This window comes from Myxine glutinosa, chromosome 2, assembly GCF_964187855.1.
Source record: "Myxine glutinosa chromosome 2, kmMyxGlut1.1, whole genome shotgun sequence".
Classification (NCBI taxonomy): domain Eukaryota; kingdom Metazoa; phylum Chordata; class Myxini; order Myxiniformes; family Myxinidae; genus Myxine; species Myxine glutinosa.
In genome coordinates, this window is record NC_136262.1 from 250,500,456 (window position 1) to 250,523,346 (window position 22,891).

At 51.2% G+C, this 22,891-nt stretch overlaps 1 long non-coding RNA gene across 1 annotated transcript in view; it reads left to right on the forward strand.

The window, feature by feature from the left end:
• The window catches only part of LOC144890954 (uncharacterized), a 111,465-nt gene that overhangs the window by 28,380 nt on the left and 60,194 nt on the right, over positions 1-22,891 (forward strand). Inside the window, exon 2 of the long non-coding RNA XR_013622609.1 lies at positions 7,598-7,753. This is a non-coding gene — a long non-coding RNA (uncharacterized LOC144890954). The remainder of the gene's footprint in view (positions 1-7,597; positions 7,754-22,891) is intronic.

Sequence of the window (22,891 nt, forward strand, 5' to 3'; positions counted from 1 at the left end):
GCCAATAATGCAGTTGGAATTGGAGGCTTTGGGGAATTTGAAAAGGGGATCTATCTTGTTTCATTTGATGCAACGCAATGAACTAGTGGAAAAACAGAGCCTTATACTGACATATAACAATGAGATAACTATTTAGAAGGGCCTATGATTTTCTCCATGTATGCGATGGACGAGCTAAAGGGACGACCTTTGACCTTTACACAAATGGAGGTATTTACAGGAATCATTACATTATTTACAATGGGGGTATATTTACAATGAATTACACACACAGTGCACGGTTTCCCAAATCCGTTGCAATATATATATATATATATATATATATATATATATATATATATATATATATATATATGTATATATATATATATTCCATCTCACAATGAAAACTCAACCACGAAAAAGCATCCGGCTTTGATTTTGGGAAATTAAATTAGCATTACAAAGGCATCACGATAAGGTCTGAAGACTATTGATAATGGCTCAAAATACTAGCTCAAGCCATCATTCATCTCAACAATACCACTTTATTTATCCCTCCCTTTGTGTTCTCTTTTTGGGACAACGGATTTAAAAGAATAATGTCACAAATGTATTTCTAGGATTGGTTTGGCAAACGAGTTTAAAATGTTGTGACAATGCAGTTTTAACTAGAATTTAGACTAGTTTCAACTAGTTTTAACTATACTTTCGTTGAAATCGAGGAAGACTGTGAAGATTTGTTTGGTCGAAAATAAAAGATCGACCGTCTTGAAGCTACATCCGCTACAAATTTAATTTATTCCGATTATTTATATGTATATACACTATACAGTCATGTGAAAAAGTAAGTACACCCCATGTAAAGTTTTGACTTTTTCAACATATTTCAACATACAGCTATTTGATCTTCATTTCAACAATATTGAGAGATAAAGATGATATAATATAACAAATATCATGAAACATTTACATTTTGTTGTCCATTGTATAATTTAAATAAACATAAATGCAAATTTTGCATGTGGAAAAAGTAAGTACACCCTTGGCTCTAATAGGTGGTATTGCTCCCTTTGGCAGAAACAACCTCAAGTATGCGTTTCTTATAACTGTCTACCAGTCTCTGACATCGACTGGGAGAAAGTTTTGCCCACTCCTCCATGCAGAATTCTTTCAGCTGTGCGATGTTTGAGGGGTTTCTTGCATGCACAGCTCGTTTCAAATCCCCCCACAACATCTCGATGGGATTTATATCCGGGCTTTGACTTGGCCATTCCAGGCCCCTCCATTTCTTTATTTTCAGCCATTCCTTGGTGGATTTACTGGTATGTTTAGGGTCATTATCATGTTGCAAGATCCACCTTCGGTTGAGCTTCAACTTTCCGACAGATGGCCTCACATTATCCTCAAGCACCCTCTGGTACAATGAAGAATTCATAGTGGATTCTATGATGGTGAGCTGCCCAGGCCCTGATGCAGCAAAGCTGCCCCAAACCATAATATTTCCACCACCATGCTTTACATTTGGTATCAGGTTCTTGTGGTCAAATGCTCTCTTTGGTTTTCGCCAAACATGTCTTCTGGTACTGTGGCCAAATATCTCTACCTTTGACTCATCTGTCCAGAGCACATTGTTCCAGAAGTGCTGGTCGTTGCCTCTGTGTTCATTGGCAAACTTTAGTCTTGCCCTGATGTTCTTTCTGGACAGCAAAGGTTTCTTCCTGGCACACCTCCCACGTAGATCAAATTTGTGCAGCCTCTTTCTAATGGAAGACCCGTGCACTTTGACATCAACAGTGGCAAGAGCTACCTGTAGGTCCCGTGATGAGATTCTGGGGTTCTTAGAGACTTCTTTCAGCATCTTGCGGTCTGCTCTCAGTCTGAACTTGCTGGGTCGGCCTGGCCTGAACAAGTTGGCAGTTGTTTGGAATCTTCTCCACTTGTAGATGATCTTCCGGACAGTCGAATGATTGATTTCAAATTGTTTGGAGATCTTTTTTAATCCCTTCCCAGACTCGTAGGCATCTATAACCTTCTTTCTGACGGCTTCAGAGAGCTCTTTTGATCTGGGCATGGTGACGCCGCACACTTCAACAACAAAGAGCAAACCAATCTAAATGTCTGAGGTTTAAATAAGACAGGTTCCTCCAAGATCCTCTCTGACGATGTTCTAATCATTTGCACCTGAGCTGATGCACCTGATTCTAATTTTAGGTATTTGAAGTAGTGATAAATGAAGGGGTGTACTTACTTTTTCCACATGCGAAATTTGCATTTATGTTTATTTAAATTATACAATGGACTACAAAATGTAAATGTTTCATGATATTTGTTATATTATATCACCTTTATCTATCAATATTGTTGAAATGAAGATCAAATAGCTGTATGTTGAAATATGTTGAAAAAGTCAAAACTTTACATGGGGTGTACTTACTTTTTCACGTGACTGTATATACACACACACACACACACACACACACACACACACACACACACACACACACACACACACACACACACACACACACACACTAGTAGAAAGCCCATCAAAAATGACTGGTTGGAACAGTTTATTCGATGGTGCAGCCTCGTGTGCATGCCAAAGTCTGAAGCCTCGGCCTATTGATGGTGTGCTGACATCTTATTTATTTATTATACATCATACAGACATAAATAAACACTCGTTTTACTCTGCGTGAGTTTCTCATCACGTGCAGGAAATTTCACCCCCCCTGCGCCATTTTAAAAATGCTTCTGTATGCCACCCTTGAGGCTTGGTTTGCAAGCCACTGTCTGCAATTCCAATATACAAGACACTTAATTACTTTTTTATGGAAAATGTTTTTCGAGTTTATTTTATCCTCAACAATAGACCATACTAAACGCACATATGTGTTCAAAGATTGGCCATGAAAACCTACCCCTATGAAGAGGGACAGACATCTGTACAAACACACAAACTGACATTGTGTTTTATATGGTAGATTACGATATCATGTACATGTAGGCAAGAATCATAGCAGATTCTGTGTTGTTCCTTTTATTTCCTTGTTTATATGAAAATGTATTATGTTTATATCAAGTCTGATCTTACTTGTCCAACTGACACAAATTATGCTGAACACATGTCTAATTTGTTTTGGTGCTATATTATAACAGAACACCATATTGAGCATTAAAATGTTGTAACAATAAAGGCCTAATGTGCATTTTCACAAGAATATGCATAAAACTATGGTAGTTCCATGTACACAAACACACAAAAATAGTACCACAATGCTTATGGTTTCAAAATGTCACAACATCCGACATAGCAAGAATATCACACTGTCCAATAAAGCATGTCAATGAAGAAAATTCGAAATAGTTTTTTCAAACAACATGCCAGATAACAAATGTGGTGGTGGCTCAGTTGTTAGGATAGTGACCTGACGCAACAAACATTCGGGACTAAATCAATTCTATCCATCCATTTTCGAGCAGCACCTCGTTGTCGGGTACATTATTTCTGGGAGCATGGCCAAGATGCACATGCAGTGAGTGCTCACTTGAGGGTATGGTAGGAATTTCGAATTTGGCGAGGGTCACGCAATAACTTCCTGACAATTCATTGCGAGGATAATACCAAAATCTGTGTACAAAGCATTTTTCGGTTCAGAGTTCTTAACTTGACCAACCTCTGCAAACAAACGATAATTTTTGGTACATCGTCTCTCTCTTCGCACCTTGATGGAATCACAAGCTGGTAAAACACTTTTTATATGTCTTTCTTTTCGAACAAATCTGCGGCTTGATGGAGTACTGCTCTCCCCTTTTTTCTGGTACTCCTGCCTCACACTTTGCCCAACTTCACGATGTGGAAACCAATACCTTCAATATCATTTGAATCTCCCACGACAAAGCTGAGTCCATGGGCCTTATCAGTTTTGCATCGTAGACAGACGAGTGGTCTCTATCTTCTGCCACATATTTTCTGGTCTTGCGCTCGCTGCTCTTTCCGTACTTTGCCCCCCTCAATCTGGTTTCTGCAAACCCCCTTCTGGTAAAACTCCCAAAATCCTGAGTCACTGCTCACCCTAACTCATTCGTTCATATTTTTTCACCGCTTATGGACCAACTTCCACATTCTCTTCCATCTCATTAATCCCTCTAGGTTTTCAAGACATGTGTTCATCACCATCTCAGATTATCATCACTCCAAAACCATTATCTTTTCTATCCATGTCAATCACGTCCCCCTCCTCCCACCCACACCCCAAGTCCACCTCTCTCCAATTTTCTTTTCTTGAGAGTTTGCTTCTGTATTCATATTTTCCACTCCGCAAGTCCTCCCCCTCTCACATCCCTTATTTCTCCAAGACTTCCTTTATTCTGTACATCAACCCTGCTGTTTGATTTTCTCCCGTCTTTATATTGTTCCTTTTGTTCTAATGCATTATAATCTGTTCTGTGTTATAGCTCTTCCTTAAGCCTTGACTTTCATACAAAAACCGGAGCATTTCAAAATGAATTAAAAGCTTTTAATGTAAGAAGCAAATTAATTAAATTAAGAGGAATGCTAGTTCAATTGGGAGGCTGTGAGAAAGGAAGGAAATACTAGACAGACTAATACGTTTGTATCTCAATGTTTTGCAAAATGCTTTTGCATGCCATTTTGCATGCCATCCATACTTTTGCATGCCATTTACAAGATCTCGACAGTATCGCCGTCTCTCATGCAGAAAATATATCTTGAGTTACTTACATCGCTTTTGTAAAGTTTTTTTTTGTATACAACATCAAGGCTCGTGTAAGAGCTAACATTAATCAAAAAAAAAAAAAACGACACATAAAACATATAATAAAGGGAGTGGGAAACAAGATGGGGAGAGAGAGGGAAGCACACAAGTAAAACAGCAGAGAACAGGGACATGAGGAGATCTGTGGGAGGGAGAGGGCTTGGGGGGAGGAGGCATGGGAAGGGGGGGGGGGGGGGTTGTGAGAGGTATAAAACACATGGACACTGCTAGGAGTTCCAGGAAAGAAGTCCGTATTTCAAAGAAGTGGATCTGGGGTGAAATTAACGGGGATAGAAAAGATCAAGGTTTTGGATGGGGGAAGATAAGAGATGGTGGTGAACAGCTGTTTTAAAGACCTGGAGGGAGGAGTGGGATTGAAGAGAGTGAGGGAGTTTGTTCCAGAGGCGAGAGAAAAGAGGAATTAAAGAGTGAAGGTGAGCAGAGAGATTTGATTTTGGCAATTTCACCAGAAGAGGGTTGCTGGCAGATCTTATGCGACCTGTACGAATATTTGGGGGACAGAGCACAGACAGAGCTGGGGGAGATAGGCCTGAGAGGAGTCGGTAGAAGACAGAAAGACCACCAAACTGCCTGCGGTGAGGGAGTGAAAGGCCCTCGGTCAACTTCATCGTGGAGATTCCAATGATTCTGAAAGCTTTGGTTTCAACAGCGTGAAGCCGAGCTATGTGTGAGGCAGGAGCACCAGCCCAGAGGGGAGAGCAGTATTACATTGAGCTGCGCATGAAAGCCTTGTATATGGTGAGGAGCTCAGGCGTGCCAAGGAAGGACTTCACATGATGGAGAATGCCCAGTCGCACCTTGTCTCTCCTATGTTACTGGCATAGGTAGTCTCCATGGGTAGACATTGGGAGTTTCTCCTATGTTACTGGCTTTGGAGGCCAGCTTGGAAATGTGGTTTTCCGAGGAAAGATCATGGCAGATAGTGAGACGCAAAAGCTTGAGTGACAGAACTTCTTTGAGAGGATTGTTGAGAAAGTAGATGGGAGGGTTGTCTAGTCTGTCTTTTCGGAGAGACATCGTAAGAGTGTGAGATTTGTCAGGATTGAAAGACATGTTCCACTTGTTTGACCAGTCTGTGATTTTGTCCAGGTCTCCAGAGAGTGAGGTTTGCAGAGTTTGTCCAGGTCTGCAGAGAAGTTGAGGCTTTCTTCCTTGACCACTGTATATATCCATATTATTCAAGCACCCTATTATTTCATATACATTGCCATTATCCATAGCTTTATTTTTGATAATTTATTTGGATGTTTAACAGCCACTTCTGTGTATATAAAGGCTAAATTGTGTCAATGAAGATGGATATTAATTTTATTTGTTCCAAACTATACTCCCGATGGATAGTCGATCATATGTATGGAATTTCAGATCGATCTGTTAAGCGGTTTTGGAGATTTTTAAATATTTTTATTTTCAATACAATATGGCCACCAGACCATGTGATCGATGACGTCATAAATTTAAATCTTCACTCACATTGGGTAGTAGATCAGATATATGAAGTTTTCGATTTTTTGGATAAGGATTTATATTCAACCAAATGTGTCTGGAATACCACTTCACCAATGACATCATTGTTATCACCCTATGTACCCCATGGGGAGTTTATGATGTATGCCAAGTTTAATATTTTTTCATTGAGCATTTTAGGGGAAAAAGATGAGCAAATGCTTTCCTTTAATCCAATATGGCTGCCATACCATGTGACCTATCATGTCAGAGTTATCTTTGCAATATTCTACATGGGGAGTCTCTCGTATGTTACAAGTTTTAGCATCAACCAGACAAGCAGAAAACATACACACACATACACGCACGGATACACTTTGCAATGGTCTTGAATCCCCTTGGAGGTGAGACTAATGAGCAGACTTTGCGTCCAAGGCTATCTCTTTCTCTCTTTCTCTTTGTCTGCTCTCTCTTTGTTGTTTCAAATAGAATTTTTTTCAAACATAAAATTAAATAACTCTCGTATCCTAATCCATATTCAGATCTTCGCCAAAATCGAATCGATCCGGTCTTGTCACAAACCCAACCTGTCCACCAAGTTTCGTCCAAATCCGTCCATAACGTTTTGAGACATCCTGCTATGTAATATATATCGTTTTTTCCCTATCCCCCAAATGTGAAGAATCCGTTTTTTAAATCTCAGATACAGATCGAGATCCAGATCTTTACCAAAATCGAATCATTTCGTTGTTGTCGCATATGCTACTTCTCCGCCAAATTTCGTCTGAATCTGTCTCCAACTTTTTGAGATATCCTGTTCACAATCTCCATCCACCTTTGGTGGCGGAAGTAAATATTGTATCTTGTTTATCGAACTTTATGAATGCCCCTCGCACCACACTAGTGAACCAAAATTGTCTCATGCAAAAGTGTAAGAGCAGTAATAAAATTATTTTATCTAAATTAATTACAAAGGAAATGTTGTTTTTTAATTACTCCAACTTACATTTTATGCAGGTGATTTGTCATCCCTTGAATGATGATTGCTCTTCCTTGGAAATTTCATTAAGCAGTAATCTTTTCAAAGAGCTTTGGGGTTTTAAGGATGACAAATAGGAGCGAAAACACGTCTGATGGTTGGTTGTCTGTGCTTCGTTTGACAGCTTTATAAGAGCATGTGTCGTTCCGCCGGAATTAACAACCGAAGACGTGGAATTGCACACAAGAAGGAACATCCTGACGACAGGAAGAAATGCTGTTTTTATGAGAATTTAATGCTTTGAGAGGTGTTTATTGCCTGAATCTCAAGATGATAAAAGGAAGTACAGGAAGCTTCACTTGTAGACCAAGGCCATCATGTGTGGGTGCAGGGCACAGGCTATGTGAGAAAAAGCAAGTCAGACATTGAAGAATCCATGGACCAAGTCAGCCTCTGCAGTCAAGCATGTAATGAATGAAACCAAGTGATCCTTTGCTGCAGAACGATTTCAGCAACTTTCAAGATTTCACTCAAATAACCATCACAGGTATATATTTGAATGCCACAGCACTCGTATTGTCACAATTGCTGGAATCAATTTATGTTACAAAGAGCAGAAAATAAATTTAATGGTTACAAATAAATTGATAATAAAAATGACTTGTTCAGCTCGATTGGACGAAACAAGCCCCCTGCCTGCTTCTTGATTTGCCCTATCTATTTCAAATAAAATTAATGTAATCAATATAATCTGATTGCGCATTAATTCATCAAATAAATATGTAATAATTATATGACATGTTATATCGTAAACCTCCCCCCCCCCCCCCCTAAAAAAAGGATATCGATTTGTAATTCAACCCCAGTAAAAGCATTTCTACATTATCATTGAACAAACATCATTTGCTTGTGGAAAATACATATGGCATCACCTTCACAGAACTTTAAAACTAACCAAAAATGTTGGATGACATCATTCTTTCGCATTCTGTGTAGCAGTAAAAGTCGATGTTACTTACCTCCATTTTTACGAACAGATGTTACGAACAGTGAACAGATGTTATGTAGCATAACTTAATTAACTAGAAGCACTGGATCCCCATGAAAGCAGCTTGAGGGGAGAGATATTGGGGGAGGTGGGGTAAATATATATCTTGTGCTGTGACTAGTAATCCCCCCTCTCGCCCCCCCCCCCAATCGAGCGACTTTGGTTTCATTTCCCCCCCCCCCCCATTTTGTTTCCATCGGGCGCAGTGCATTGCACCTGTACCCATTGTGTGTGAAGCGTAATGTGTCCGTTTCCTAATCAAACTGTCTTTCTCTGCGTCCAAAAGGGAGATTATACTATGTAATGATTTTCTTCGTTCTTCCAGTGCGTCAGAACAAACATACAATCAGACAGGATTTATTTAACCTTAAAACATATCAAAAAAGTTGTGGCAAAATTAAGTGTAATGCACCTACCAGGTGGACGTCTGATCACGGTAATGTGCATCATGGCAAGCTTTTGTACCCAGATAACTTCCACAAAAATACCTCATAAACTACCATGGGAGAAATTCACATAATCGTGGTCATGGTGCATTAGCATTGCACCCCATCCAGATTCAATGGGTTAAGAAACGAACCAGCATATCGAAATAGCACCTCAGTTCTGGGAATTCGCTATAATCGCGGAATTTTTCTGTTGACAAAAATACGGAAACCTCCACATGGGTCGTTAAAAAATACCGATTTTCGTCCTTATACGAAAGGAGTTTCACCCACATGCGAATGTATTTCTTTTTTTGCTTTGAGAAGTATTACTAGACATAATTTTGTGTGATCCTTCCGTGTCCGTCACACTTTATTCGAAAAATGTCCCTGCAGATGGAACCGCTACATTAAAGCTCCATGTGTTGTTTCTTCCTCTTCCATTCTGGGAAGATGGTTTTTTTAAACAGCCATTATTATGATTAACCGAACATGGATTTATGATTAAATAGACTTGTCTTGTATAGTGGCTTCATAAGTGGCTTCTTCGGGGGAAGAAGCCACTTCATAAGCTTCATAAGCCACTTCAATAGTGGCTTCATAAGATAGTTGACTTTGAAGGAACTGCGCTCCAACGCGAGTCGAAAGAATTGACGCGACCAAAGACGGAATTCGTCCGAGTTGCTTTATTGAAACAAAACAGCTCAGGTATTCTCCCAAGCCCGTTTTTCGGGCAACAATATATATACACATTTATGTCGGGAAGTTTGCCCGGCAAAAGCTATACCGGGCATGCCCGGGTATCAAGGGCGAGCCTTGGAAAGGCGAGTCTGGACCTGCCCGGGCGTGTTTGGCTGCGGCCTGGCAAGTCGAGGCTGGGCGTGCCCGGGCGTTCTGGGCGAGCACTGGAAAGGCGATAGCGGGCATGCCCGGACGCTCTGGGCGAGCCCTGGAAAGGCGATAGCGGGCATGCCTGGACGCTCTGGGCGAGCCCTGGAAAGGCGATAGCGGGCATGCCTGGACGCTCTGGGCGAGCCCTGGAAAGGCGATAGCGGGCATGCCCGGACGCTCTGGGCGAGCCCTGGAAAGGCGAGAGCGGGCATGCCCGGGAAAGACGAGACCGGGCGTGCCCGGGAGGTTCGGGCGTGCCCGGGAACAGTGAGTCCGGGCATGCCCGGGAGAGGCGCGTCTGGCCGTGTTCTGGCCGGTGCAAGGCGATTATGTACATCCAGCGGTAACCGCTACACACGCCCCTCCAGAATCGACCTGCACCGGCAGGGTCAATTTAAGGGGGGTCCGGATGACCCGGCAGAAGCGACCCCTGGAGGGTCGTGGGGAGGGGTCTGACGTGGTGGTGGGTGGTCGAGCGGGGGGAACTGTGGACGGGGGGCGGCCTCGCCGCGGAGGAAGGGCCAACCGTGGTGGTCGGTCGACGTCCATGTGCGCCGGTTTGAGGCGGTCCACAGAAATCCGGTCCGGCCGGCCGCCGAAGTCGACGATGAAAGACTTGTCGCCCCGTCGCAGGACCCGGAAGGGCCCGTCGTACGGCGGCCGGAGTGGCCCCCGGTGCGCGTCATGACGCACAAAGACGTACTCCGCTGTGCGAAGCGCCGGGGGGACGTAGGACTGGGGGCCACCGTGGCGGGACGTCGGCACGGGGGCAAATCGTCGGGCGGCCTCCTGGAGGTCCGAGCGCTGGCGAGCGGCGGACCAGGGACTGGTAGCGTCGGGCACGAATTCGCCCGGGACGCGGAGTGGCTGGCCGTAGACGAGCTCGGCGGCGGACGCCTGGAGGTCTTCCTTGGGGGCCGTGCGAAGGCCCAAAAGGACCCACGGCAGCCGGTCGGCCCAACCGTCGTCCTGAAGGCCGGCCATGAGTGCGGCCTTCATGGAGCGGTGAAACCGCTCGCACAACCCATTGGCTTGGGGGTGGTAGGCCGTGGTGCGGTGCAGCGTGACCCCCAACGAACGGGCGACCGCGCCCCAAAGCTCAGACGTGAACTGTGGGCCGCGGTCGGATGAGATGTCCGCTGGTGCGCCGAAGCGCGCGACCCAGGTGGCGATGAACGCCTGCGCCACGTCGGCGGTGGTGGTGGAGGTGAGGGGCACGGCCTCCGGCCACCTGGTGGTCCTGTCCACCATGGTGAGCAGGTGGGTGAACCCCCGCGAGGGGGGCAGGGACCCACCAGGTCCACGTGGACGTGGTCGAAACGCCGTTCAGGCACGGCGAAAGGTGCCAGCGGGTCCTGGGTGTGGCGGTGGACCTTGGCTCGCTGGCAGGCCGTGCAGGCGTTGGCCCAGTCGCGGATGTTTCGTCGAAGGCCGTGCCAGACGAAACGCGCCGACACCAGCTTCTGAGAAGCTTTCCGGCCCGGGTGAGAAAGGCCGTGGATGGAGGCGAAGATGCGGCGCTGCCAGGAAACGGGCACGATGGGGCGAGGCTGGCCCTGGGAGACGTCGCAGAGCAGGACGGTGCCCACGAAGGGGATGTCGGCCAGGCGGAGGCCCGTGTCCGCCACGCGGAGTGCCTGCACCGAGGTGTCGGTGGTCTGGTCGGCCGCCATGAGCGTGAAGTCCACGCCGAGGTGGACCGCGTTCGCGCTGGCCCGCGAAAGGCAGTCGGCCACGGCGTTGTCTTTGCCGGCGACGTGCTGGATGTCCGTGGTGAACTCCGACACGGCGGAGAGGTGGCGCTGCTGGCGGGCCGACCACGGCTCCGTGACCTTAGCCATTGCGTAGACCAACGGCTTGTGGTCGACGAAAGCCGTGAACGGGCGGCCCTCCAGGAGGTGTCGGAAATGGCGAACGGCCAGGAATAGCCCGAGCAGCTCGCGGTCGAACGTGCTGTAGTTTAACTCGTTCGGCCAGAGTTGCCGGCTGAAAAAAGCGAGTGGCTGCCAAACCCCGTCCACCCATTGCTCATGGACGGTGCCCACCGCGTAGTTGGAGGCGTCCGTAGTGAGGGTGATGGGCGCGTTGAGCACCGGGTGAGCCAGCAGCATTGCGTCGGCGAGGGCCCGTTTGGCACTGGCGAAGGCCGCGTCCATGGCCGCGGACCAAACAATGTCATGCTTGGCCGGCTTGCCCCGGCGGGCCTCGTAAAGGGGCCGCATGAGCTGAGCAGCGCGGGGCACGAATCGGTGATAAAAATTCACCATGCCGAGGAACTCTTGGAGGGCCTTGATGGAACGGGGACGCGGGAACGTGGTGATGGCCTCGACCTTGGTCGGCAGCGGCACGGCCCCGGTCTTGGTGATGCGGTGGCCCAAAAAGTCAACGGTCGTCGCGCCGAAGTGGCATTTGACCGGGTTGACAATTAAGCCATGCTCGCTGAGGCGACCGAACAGTGTTCGGAGGTGGAGGAGGTGCTCGGCGCGGGACGTGCTGGCGACGAGGATGTCGTCCAGATAGACGAAAAGAAACGGCAGGTCGCGCAGCACGCCGTCCATCAAGCGCTGGAACGCCTGGGCCGCGTTCTTGAGGCCAAACGGCATCCGCAAAAATTCGAACAGGCCGAACGGCGTGATGACGGCCGTCTTCGGGACATCGGCCGCCCGGGCAGGTACCTGGTGGTAGCCCCGTATCAGGTCAATTTTCGAAAAGATGACCCGTCCCGCCAAACGGGCGGAAAAGTCCTGAATATGCGGGATCGGGTACCTGTCGGGGGTGGTAGCGTCATTGAGACGGCGGTAGTCGCCACACGGGCGCCATCCACCCCCCGGCTTTGGCACGATGTGCAGTGGCGAGGCCCACGCGCTATCGGAGCGCCGCACGATGCCGAGGTGCTCCAACGCGTCGAATTCGGCCTTTGCCACGGCGAGCTTGGCTGGGTCGAGGCGGCGGGCCCTGGCGTAGACCGGCGGGCCCGTAGTGGGTATGTGGTGCTCGATCCCGTGCCGCACTGCGACGGCCGAAAACGTCGGCCGCGTGAGGGCCGGGAATTCCACGAGCAGGCGAGCGAACTCGTTCGTTGCCGGGAGGGCGCACGCCAGTTCGGTCGGCGCGGAGCTGCTCATTGTGCACGCCAGGGAGCTGAAGGTCTCGGCGTGGACAAGGCGACGTCGTTTGACGTCGACCAGCAGCCCGTGCGCGCAGAGGAAGTCGGCGCCCAGCAAAGCCACGGGGACGCTGGCGGTAACAAAAGTCCATTGAAAGCGCTGGCTGCCGAAGCAGAGGGTGACGACGCGTGGGCCGAAAGTGCGTATGGCCGAGCCATTAGCAGCGACCAAAGAGGGGCCGCAAACTGTGTCCAGCCTGTCCTGCTCGGAGGCAGGTATGACGCTCAGTTGGGCGCCGGTGTCGCACAGGAAACGCCGTCCAGACGCTTTGTCCCGAATAAACAGCAAGTTGCCCGAGTGGCCGGCGCTCATGGCTGGGAATGAACGCCGGCCCGGCCGTTTCCCGACCTGCCGAAAGTGCACGGGGGCCGGCACGTCCGAGCCTTGTGTCCGAACCTGGCGTGGTAATAACACCACGCCCGGTCAGGTGGAGGCCCCGGCCGTCGTGTCGGAAGCGGGCGGTGCGGCGTGGCAGCCGCCAGTTGCACCGGCAGTTCGGCCTCCAACCGCGCAGGGCGCTCGGGCGTCGTCTCGGACGGCGGCGGGCTCCAGGTAACCGCGCCGATGTGCTGGCCCGCCGAGGAGATCTTATCGGCTTCCCTGGCGAGGGCGCGGGAATCCGTGATCAACGTGCCAGCCAGGGCAAGGCGTACCGGGTTAGGCAGCTGACGGAGGAACAGCTCCCGGAACAGGAATGCCGGAGAGTGCTCGCCGAGCAACGAGAGCATATAGTCCATGCGCTCGGACGGGCGCGTGTCGCCGAGCTCGGGCAGGTCAAGCAGGCGCCGTGCGCGTGCTGCCGGTGAGAGGGCGAAAGCGCCGAGGAGGAGCGTCTTCAGCGCGTCGTATTTGTCAGCAGCCGGCGGGTGCTGGAGGAGGCTCAAGGCGCGGGCCGCGGTGGCGGAACCGAGCGCCGCCACAACATGGTGGAAGCGGGTGTCGTCCGCGGTGATGCCTCGCAGGGCGAACTGGGAGTCCGCCTGGGCGAACCAAACAGCCGCGTGAGCCTCCCAGAAGGTAGGCAGTTTAAGCGTCACTGCCGTATCCATGTCGGTAGGTCACCAATGAAGGAACTGCGCTCCAACGCGAGTCGAAAGAATTGACGCGACCAAAGACGGAATTCGTCTGAGTTGCTTTATTGAAACAAAACAGCTCAGGTATTCTCCCAAGCCCGTTATTCGGGCAACAATATATATACACATTTATGTCGGGAAGTTTGCCCGGCAAAAGCTATACCGGGCATGCCCGGGTATCAAGGGCGAGCCTTGGAAAAGCGAGTCTGGACCTGCCCGGGCGTGTTTGGCTGCGGCCTGGCAAGTCAAGGCTGGGCGTGCCCGGGCGCTCTGGGCGAGCACTGGAAAGGCGATAGCGGGCATGCCCGGACGCTCTGGGCGAGCCCTGGAAAGGCGATAGCGGGCATGCCCGGACGCTCTGGGCGAGCCCTGTAAAGGCGATAGCGGGCATGCCCGGACGCTCTGGGCGAGCCCGGGAAAGACGAGACCGGGCGTGCCCGGGAGGTTCGGGCGTGCCCGGGAACAGTGAGTCCGGGCATGCCCGGGAGAGGCGCGTCTGGCCGTGTTCTGGCCGGTGCAAGGCGATTATGTACATCCAGCGGTAACCGCTACAACTTCCTCAAAAACTCTTCAACTATTCTCTTTCTACACTTTCCTATCAACGCAGCTCTTTTAATTAAAGCCTGGCCTCGAAGAAGTCTATATAGTCCGTGACTGGAGCCTTCAACATAAGGCCAGATAAAAAAAAGAGTTGTTCATCGTCCCCGCCCGACCCTACGAAACACACCCGAACCGAAACTTTTTTTTTTTTTTTTGAAAAAAATCATAAAAATCGATCTTTTCACATTCAAATTTGGCGCCGTTCTGCACCGCATGCGCAGTGCGTGCTGCGCATAGCGTCGCAAGTGCCTCGGGCAACTTCACCCATTTTACGTTGGCCATTCATGGCGGCTATTGTGTGAGATTTTTCCGCTGAAATCTGTATTGATTCGTGATAGAATCGGCTTGAAATGCCTATTGTGATCGCATCAATAGCCCGAGAGGGCTCTTCCAAGACGGCGAACGACTGGTTTGCGTGCAATATCGAGTTGGATGTTACAGTCTCGGACTTCTATGCAGAGTTCTCAGACAGCAAGTATGATGGGGATAGGGAGACATTGCCTGACGATACACGCGGTACTTTTGTCAAAGTATTCGCCGGCCCCAGTAAAACTGACATGACGAAAGTTTCACCAGCTTGCAAAGTTTCTGATGTGACAAAGACTCTTGGCTCATTTCTCAAATTTGTGTTGGCTGCAGACACGGCCACGGATCACAGGATGGAACACGATGAATGAAGAAATAAAATCATTTTGAGGAGAAAGGAGTCTTTATTTCATATTTATCCATGTCAACAAAACTCAATGGAAAGTAGGAAAAAAATATAAAAAATAAAAATAAAAACCTCCCTCCCTACCCGAACTTTTGAGAAAAAAGGACGCTCAACAACTTTTTATTTTTATGTGGCCTAATTATTTATCACACATAACAAAAATTAGCTTATGAAGCATTTTTAATTATTTTGTAAAAAATTCTAGTAAAAAATTCCACCTTGATATTATGGGATATTTATTATGTGTAGATCAGTGACAAACAAAATCTCAATTTAATACATTTTAAATCGAGACTGCATCACAACAAAATGTGAAAAACTCAAGGGGTGTGAATACTTTCTGAAGACACTGTATGTATGTATATATATATATATATATATATATATATATATATATATATATATATACAGTCACGTGAAAAAGTAAGTACACCCCATGTAAAGTTTTGACTTTTTCAACATATTTCAACATACAGCTATTTGATCTTCATTTCAACAATATTGAAAGATAAAGGTGATATTGTGGCGGACACAAAAGCCCACTGGCGTGGTGACATCATTCCACGCACCAAGTGGGCGGTGGCCACGTCCGAGGGGTAGGCGTGGCCTCATGAGAGACACCGGGCGCCCAGCCCGGAGTGTTACAGTGTAGTCTTGAATAAAGGCGTTTATATGTTACCGCTTGTCCGCTTCCTCCTTGCTCACAAGCAGCGCGCGTAACGCCGCGCTTTATTGGTGACCCTCGACGTTGGATCTGCCGGAGCGATCCTTCCACACGCGACGCCATCGCCATGGCCGCCTTCGTCAAACTTCCGGAATTTTGGGAGGCTCAGGCCGAAGTCTGGTTCGTCCAGGCCGAAGCCCAATTTCAGCTTCGGCACCTCACCGGCGATGACACGCGCTACTGCCACGTCGTCGCCTCCCTCGGGCCCGGCACGGCCGCTCGAGTTGTGTCCGTCCTTCGCCACCCACCGGACGGCCACAAGTACGAGGCACTCAAGCGGCTACTCCTAGCCACGTTCAGACTCACGGACGACGCACGGGCCGACCGCCTCCTGGATCTCCCCGAGCTCGGTGAGACGCGCCCGTCGGTCCGAATGGACCATATGCTGTCACTGTTGGGCGACGAAGCCCCCGGTTCGCTATTCCGGGCGCTTTTCCGTCGCCAACTTCCAGCGCAGGTTCGCCTCGCGTTGGCCGGGACCGGGCTAACGGAACCCCGAGCATTGGCGGCCGAGGCGGACAAGTACTTCGCCGCTTCGGACACGCGGGCGAGCGTTGGCGTGGCCGTCACGGCCTTCGACGCTGCTGTTCCACAGCATCATCTTCTACAGCACGCTGATGTTCCACAGCATCATCTTCTACAGCACGCTGATGTTCCACAGCATCATCTTCTACAGCACGCTGATGTTCCACAGCATCATCTTCTACAGCACGCTGTGGTTCAGCAGCATGCTGATACGCACCTCGTGAACGCAGCCACGCCCCGCCCACCGCCGCGGCGAAAACCGCCACCGCGGGGAAACCCGTCGACTCCACCGGCCTGGCGGAGCCAGCCGCGCTCCTCCAGCTCCACCACCTGGTGCTGGTTCCACGCCAAGTTCGGCCACGAAGCTCGGCGGTGTCATCCGCCGTGCTCCTTCAACGGGTCGGGAAACGCCCGGGCCGGTGCTCAATTGTGGCGATGAGCGCCGGCCGTTCGAGCAGCCTGCTGTTCATAACGGACACCTTCTCCGGGCGCCGTTACCTGTGCGACACGGGAGCACAGGTGAGTGTCATTCCCGCCGGCATGTCAGACAAGCACGCCGCGGGTGGGGGCCCCGCGCTGCTTGCCGCGAACGGGACGCCCATCCGTACGTACGGAAAACGCTGCCTCTCTCTGCGGTTTGGAGGGCAGGTTTTCCGATGGACGTTCGTCACCGCCGACGTGCCCATGGCACTGCTTGGCGCGGACTTCCTGTGCGCTAATGGGCTCCTGGTCGACGTCAAGCGCAGACGGCTTGTCCAGGCCGAGACGTTCAGCTCGCTCGCATGTGCGTTGCCCAGCTCAACGAGCGGCTTGCCAAGCGGCTTGCCGAACGATTCGGTTCCGGCCACGTTGGTCTGTACGCTTCCGGCAGCGGACGCATTCACCCGCCTCCTCGCCGGTTTCCCGGCCCTCACGCGGCCCACCTTCTCGGCGGGGGCCGTCAAGCACGGGGTGGCCCATCACATCCCCACCGTCGGGCCACCGGTCTACGCCCGGGCACGCCGCCTCGAGCCGACGAAGCTGGCGGTGGCAAAAGCGGAGTTCGCTACCCTGGAGCGACTCGGCATCGTTCGGCGCTCAGAGAGCGCTTGGGCGTCGCCGCTGCACATCGTGCCGAAGCCCGGCGGGGGATGGCGACCGTGCGGGGACTATCGCCGTCTCAATGACGCCACGACTCCCGACCGCTACCCCGTCCCCCACATTCAGGACTTTTCCGCCCGTTTGGCGGGCAGGTCCTTCTTCTCGAAGGTGGACCTCATACGCGGCTACCATCAGGTCCCCGTTAGGCCGGAGGACGTCCCGAAGACGGCGGTCATCACGCCATTCGGACTCTTCGAGTTCCTGCGCATGCCCTTCGGTCTGAAGAATGCGGCTCAGGCGTTCCAGCGACTGATGGACAGCGTCCTGCGCGACTTGGATTTTGTCTACGTCTACCTGGACGATATCCTCGTCGCCAGCGCGTCCCGCGAAGAGCACCTACGCCACCTCCGCACGCTCTTCGAACGCCTGGGCCAGCATGGCCTGATTGTGAACCCCGCAAAGTGCCGGTTCGGCGCCGCCACAATCGATTTTCTGGGGCACCGTGTCACCAGGCACGGAGCCGTCCCCCTGCCGGCCAAGGTGGAGGCGGTGAAGGGGTTTCCGCGCCCCCGCACGATCAGAGGGCTGCAGGAGTTCCTGGGCATGGTGAACTTTTACCATCGGTTCCTGCCCCGTATCGCCCAGCTCCTGCGCCCCCTGCACGAAGCTCTCCGAGGTAAGCCGGGCAAAGGCGACGTTACCTGGACCGAGCAGATGCACACGGCGTTCACGGGCGCGAAGCTCGCCTTGGCTAACGCCACCATGCTCGCGCACCCGGCGCCCGATGCACCGATCGCCCTCACCACCGATGCCTCGGACTACGCGGTGGGCGCGGTGCACGAGCAATGGGTGCGTGGAGCTTGGCAACCGCTGGCGTTCTTTAGCCGGCAGCTTCGCCCGCCCGAACGCCGTTACAGTACCTTCGACCGCGAGTTGCTCGGACTTCACTTGGCGGTCAGGCACTTCCGCCATCTGCTCGAGGGCCGGGCGTTCACTGCCTTCGTCGACCACAAGCCGCTGATCTTCGCGATGGGCAAGGTCACCGAGCCGTGGTCGGCCCGGCAGCAGCGTCACCTCTCGGCCGTGTCCGAGTACACGACGGACATCCAGCACGTCGCGGGGAAGGACAACCCAGTGGCGGATTGCCTTTCCCGGGCCGTCGCCCACGCAGTCCACCTCGGCATCGACTATGCCCGGATGGCAGCGGACCAGGCCGCTGACCCCGACGTCCAGGCCTTGCGGACCGCCGTCACGGGCCTCCGCGTCACCGAGGTGCCGTTCGACGGCGCGGGCGCGGCCCTCTTGTGCGACGTCTCCCTCGGGCGTCCTCGCCCCATTGTGCCCGCGGGCTGGCAGCGCCAGGTGTTTGACGCCATCCACGGCCTGTCCCACCCGGGCGCGAGGGCCTCCCAAAGGCTGATCGCCGACAAGTTCGTCTGGCATGGCCTCCGGAAGGCCGTCCGCGGCTGGGCCAGGACATGCCTCGCGTGCCAGCGCGCCAAGGTGCACCGGCACACCCAGGCCCCGTTGGCCCCGTTCACGGTGCCGGAACGCCGGTTTGACCACGTCCACGTGGACCTGGTGGGACCTCTGCCCCCCTCGCGGGGTTTCACCCACGTCCTCACCATGGTGGACCGCACCACCCGGTGGCCGGAGGCCGTGCCCTTGGCGTCGACAACGGCGGCCGATGTCGCGCAGGCTTTCATCGCCACCTGGGTCGCCCGGTTCGGCGCCCCCTCAGACATCTCATCCGACCGCGGCCCCCAGTTCACCTCGGAGCTCTGGGGGGCGGTTGCGCAGGGGCTCGGGGTCCGGCTGCACCGAACCACGGCCTACCACCCCCAGGCTAACGGCCTGTGTGAGCGATTTCACCGCTCATTGAAGGCCGCGCTCCGGGCCACCCTCCGCGACGGCGGCTGGGTCGACAGGCTCCCCTGGGTCCTGCTGGGCCTCCGGACGGCGCCCAAGGAGGACCTGCGCGCAGCCGCGGCGGAGTTGGTCTTCGGGCAACCGCTGCGGGTGCCGGGCGAGTTCCTCCCCGACTCCACGGCACCATGGTCCGCGGCACAGCAGCGCTCCGCTCTGCAAGAGACCGCCCAGAGGTTCGCCCCGGTGCCAACGGCATGCCACGGGCACCCACCGACGCACGTCGCCCCGGAGCTTCGCACGGCGGAGTACGTCTTCGTCCGCCACGATGCCCATCGGACACCACTGCGGCCCCCGTACGACGGGCCTTTCCGCGTGCTGGAGACCGGGGCGAAGCACTTCACCCTGGACATCGGCGGTACTCCTGACCGCGTTTCGGTAGACCGCCTCAAGCCGGCCCACCTCGATGTGGACCATCCACCGCCAGTGGCCCGACCCCCACGTCGGGGCCGCCCTCCTGCGGGCGGACCCCCGGCACCGCCCAGCCCCGCCGCCACGCCGCCCCCCGGTCCTGCACCCATCCCAGGAGCAGCCAGGGGCATCCCACCTGGCATCCCTGCACCCCGGACGCCGCCGATCGCCAGGGGGCGCTTCGGCCGGGTCATTCGTCTGCCCCGCAAACTGGCCCTCCAGGTGCGCGGGAATTCTGGGGGGGCGCGTGTGGCGGACACAAAAGCCCACTGGCGTGGTGACATCATTCCACGCACCAAGTGGGCGGTGGCCACGTCCGAGGGGTAGGCGTGGCCTCATGAGAGACACCGGGCGCCCAGCCCGGAGTGTTACAGTGTAGTCTTGAATAAAGGCGTTTATATGTTACCGCTTGTCCGCTTCCTCCTTGCTCACAAGCAGCGCGCGTAACGCCGCGCTTTAATATAATATAACAAATATCATGAAACATTTACATTTTGTAGTCCATTGTATAATTTAGATAAACATAAATGCAAATTTCGCATGTGGAAAAAGTAAGTACACCCTTGGATCTAATAGGTGGTATTGCCCCCTTTGGCAGAAACAACCTCAAGTAGGCATTTCTTATAACTGTCTACCGGTCTTTGACATCGACTGGGAGAAATTTCTGCCCACTCCTCCATGCAGAATTCTTTCAGCTGTGCGATGTTTGAGGGGTTTCTTGCATGCACAGCTCGTTTCAAATCCCCCCACAACATCTCGATGGATTTAGATCCGGGCTTTGACTTGGCCATTCCAGAATCCTCCATTTCTTTCTTTTTAGCCATTCTTTGGTGGATTTACTGGTATGTTTAGGGTCATTGTCATGTTGCAAGGTCCACCTTCGGTTGAGCTTCAACTTTCCGACAGATGATCTCATTATCCCCAAGCACCCTCTGGTACAATGAAGAATTCAAAGTGGATTCTTTGATGGTGAGCTGCCCAGGCCCTAATGCAGCAAAGCTGCCCCAAACCATTATATTTCCACCACCATGCTTTACAGTTGGTATCAGGTTCTTATGGTCAAATGCTGTCTTTGGTTTTCGCCAAACATGTCTTCTGGTACTGTGGCCAAATAGCCCTACCTTTGACTCATCTGTCCAGAGCACATTGTTCCAGAAGTGCTGGTATTTGCCTAGGTGTTCATTGGCAAACTTTAGTCTTGCCATGATATTCTTTCTGGACAGCAAAGGTTTCCTCCTGGCACACCTCCCATGTAGATCAAATTTGTGCAGCCTCTTTCTCATGGTAGACTCGTGCACTTTGACATCAACAATGGCACGAGCTACCTGTAGGTCCCGTGATGACATTCTGGAGTTCTTAGAGACTTCTTTCAGCATCTTGTGGTCTGCTCTCGGGCTGAACTTGCTGGGGCGGCCTGGCCTGTACAAGTTGGCAGTTGTTTGGAATCTTCTCCACTTGTACATGATCTTCCTGACAGCCGAATGATTGATTTCAAATTGTTTGGAGATCTTTTAAAATCCCTTCCCAGACTCGTAGGCATCTATAACCTTCTTTCTGAAGGCCTTAGAGAGCTCTTTTGATCTCGGCATGGTGACGCTGCACACTTCAACAACAAAGAGCAAACCAAACTAAATGTCTGAGGTTTAAATAAGACCGGTTCCTCCAAGATCCTCTCTAACGATGTTCTAATCATTTGCACCTGAGCTGGTGCACCTGATTCTAATTTTAGGTATTTGAAGTACTGTAGTGATAAATGCAGGGGTGTACTTACTTTTTCCACGTGCAAAATTTGCATTTATTTTTATTTAAATTATACAATGGACTATAAAATGTAAATGTTTCATGATATTTGTTATATTATATCACCTTTATGTATCAATATTGTTGAAATGAAGATCAAATAGCTGTATGTTGAAATATGTTGAAAAAGTCAAAACTTTACATGGGGTGTACTTACTTTTTCACGTGACTGTATATATATATATATATACAGACAGACTTGGCATTTAATATGGATTATTTTTTTGGTGGGGGTGAACTTGCTTTTCAAGATGTCTTAGAACCAAAAGTTCATTGGAATTATGTTGAAATTATTCTAGATTTTGTTAATGTGACCTTTAAAAGAAACAAAAACCACATTTGACATTTCGAAACAAATAAATTGATCCTTGAAAGTGATGTAAACTGATATCGAACTCAATTCATGGGCAGTACTGTGTTAAACTTCTGTACGTTTTCCAGAAGTATCTCTTTATTTTGCACATTAGCCAAATTTTTTTTTAACAAAAACAAAAGTTAAATTACGACTGGGATTACGGACAGTAAAATTACAGTTCAGTACTTCGTGTAACCCCCACGAGCATTCAGGAGAGCACATACACGTTGAGGCATGCTGTTCACGAGATTTGCCAAGGTTTGGACAGGAATCGCTTGCCATGCAGTGACAATAGCCTGCTGCAATTCACGCAGAGGTCGGCTGCTGGTCCAAGTGGTCGATTTGACGCGTTAATTCTGCCCACAAGTTCTCTATCGGATTCATATCCGGGGACATGGCAGGCCACTCCATATGCTCTACACCACGGTCAGCAAGAAAGTGTTGGATCATGCGAGCACGATGAGGCCGTGCATTGCCATCTTGGAAGACAAAGTTTCCTCGAAAGGCTGCACGAGCAAATGGAAGCAATGTTTCTTCCAGAATGGCCCTGTACTTGAACTGGTTCAGGTTTCCATTCAGAACAACCAGGTCAGTTTTGCCCCCTGCATGAAAAGCAGCCCAAACGGTCACCCCACCACCTCCAGCTTGGACTCTTGGCACTATACAATCTTTGTTGTAGGCTTCATGCACTTGTCTGCGCACTCGGACGCGGCCATCTTGACAATAGACCAGAAATCTAGACTCGTCACTGAAGATCACGTGATTCCAGTGTCCTGGCTGCCATTGACTGTGCTCTCTGGCCCACTGCAATCGGCGCTGGTGGTGTTGTCTGGTCAGGCGTGGCTTTCTCAGGGGATGCCTGGCACAATAGCCTGCTTGAACCAGTCGTTGGTTGACTAGCCTTCTGGATACAGGCACATTTGTCAGTTGCTGCCACTCAGCGCTAAG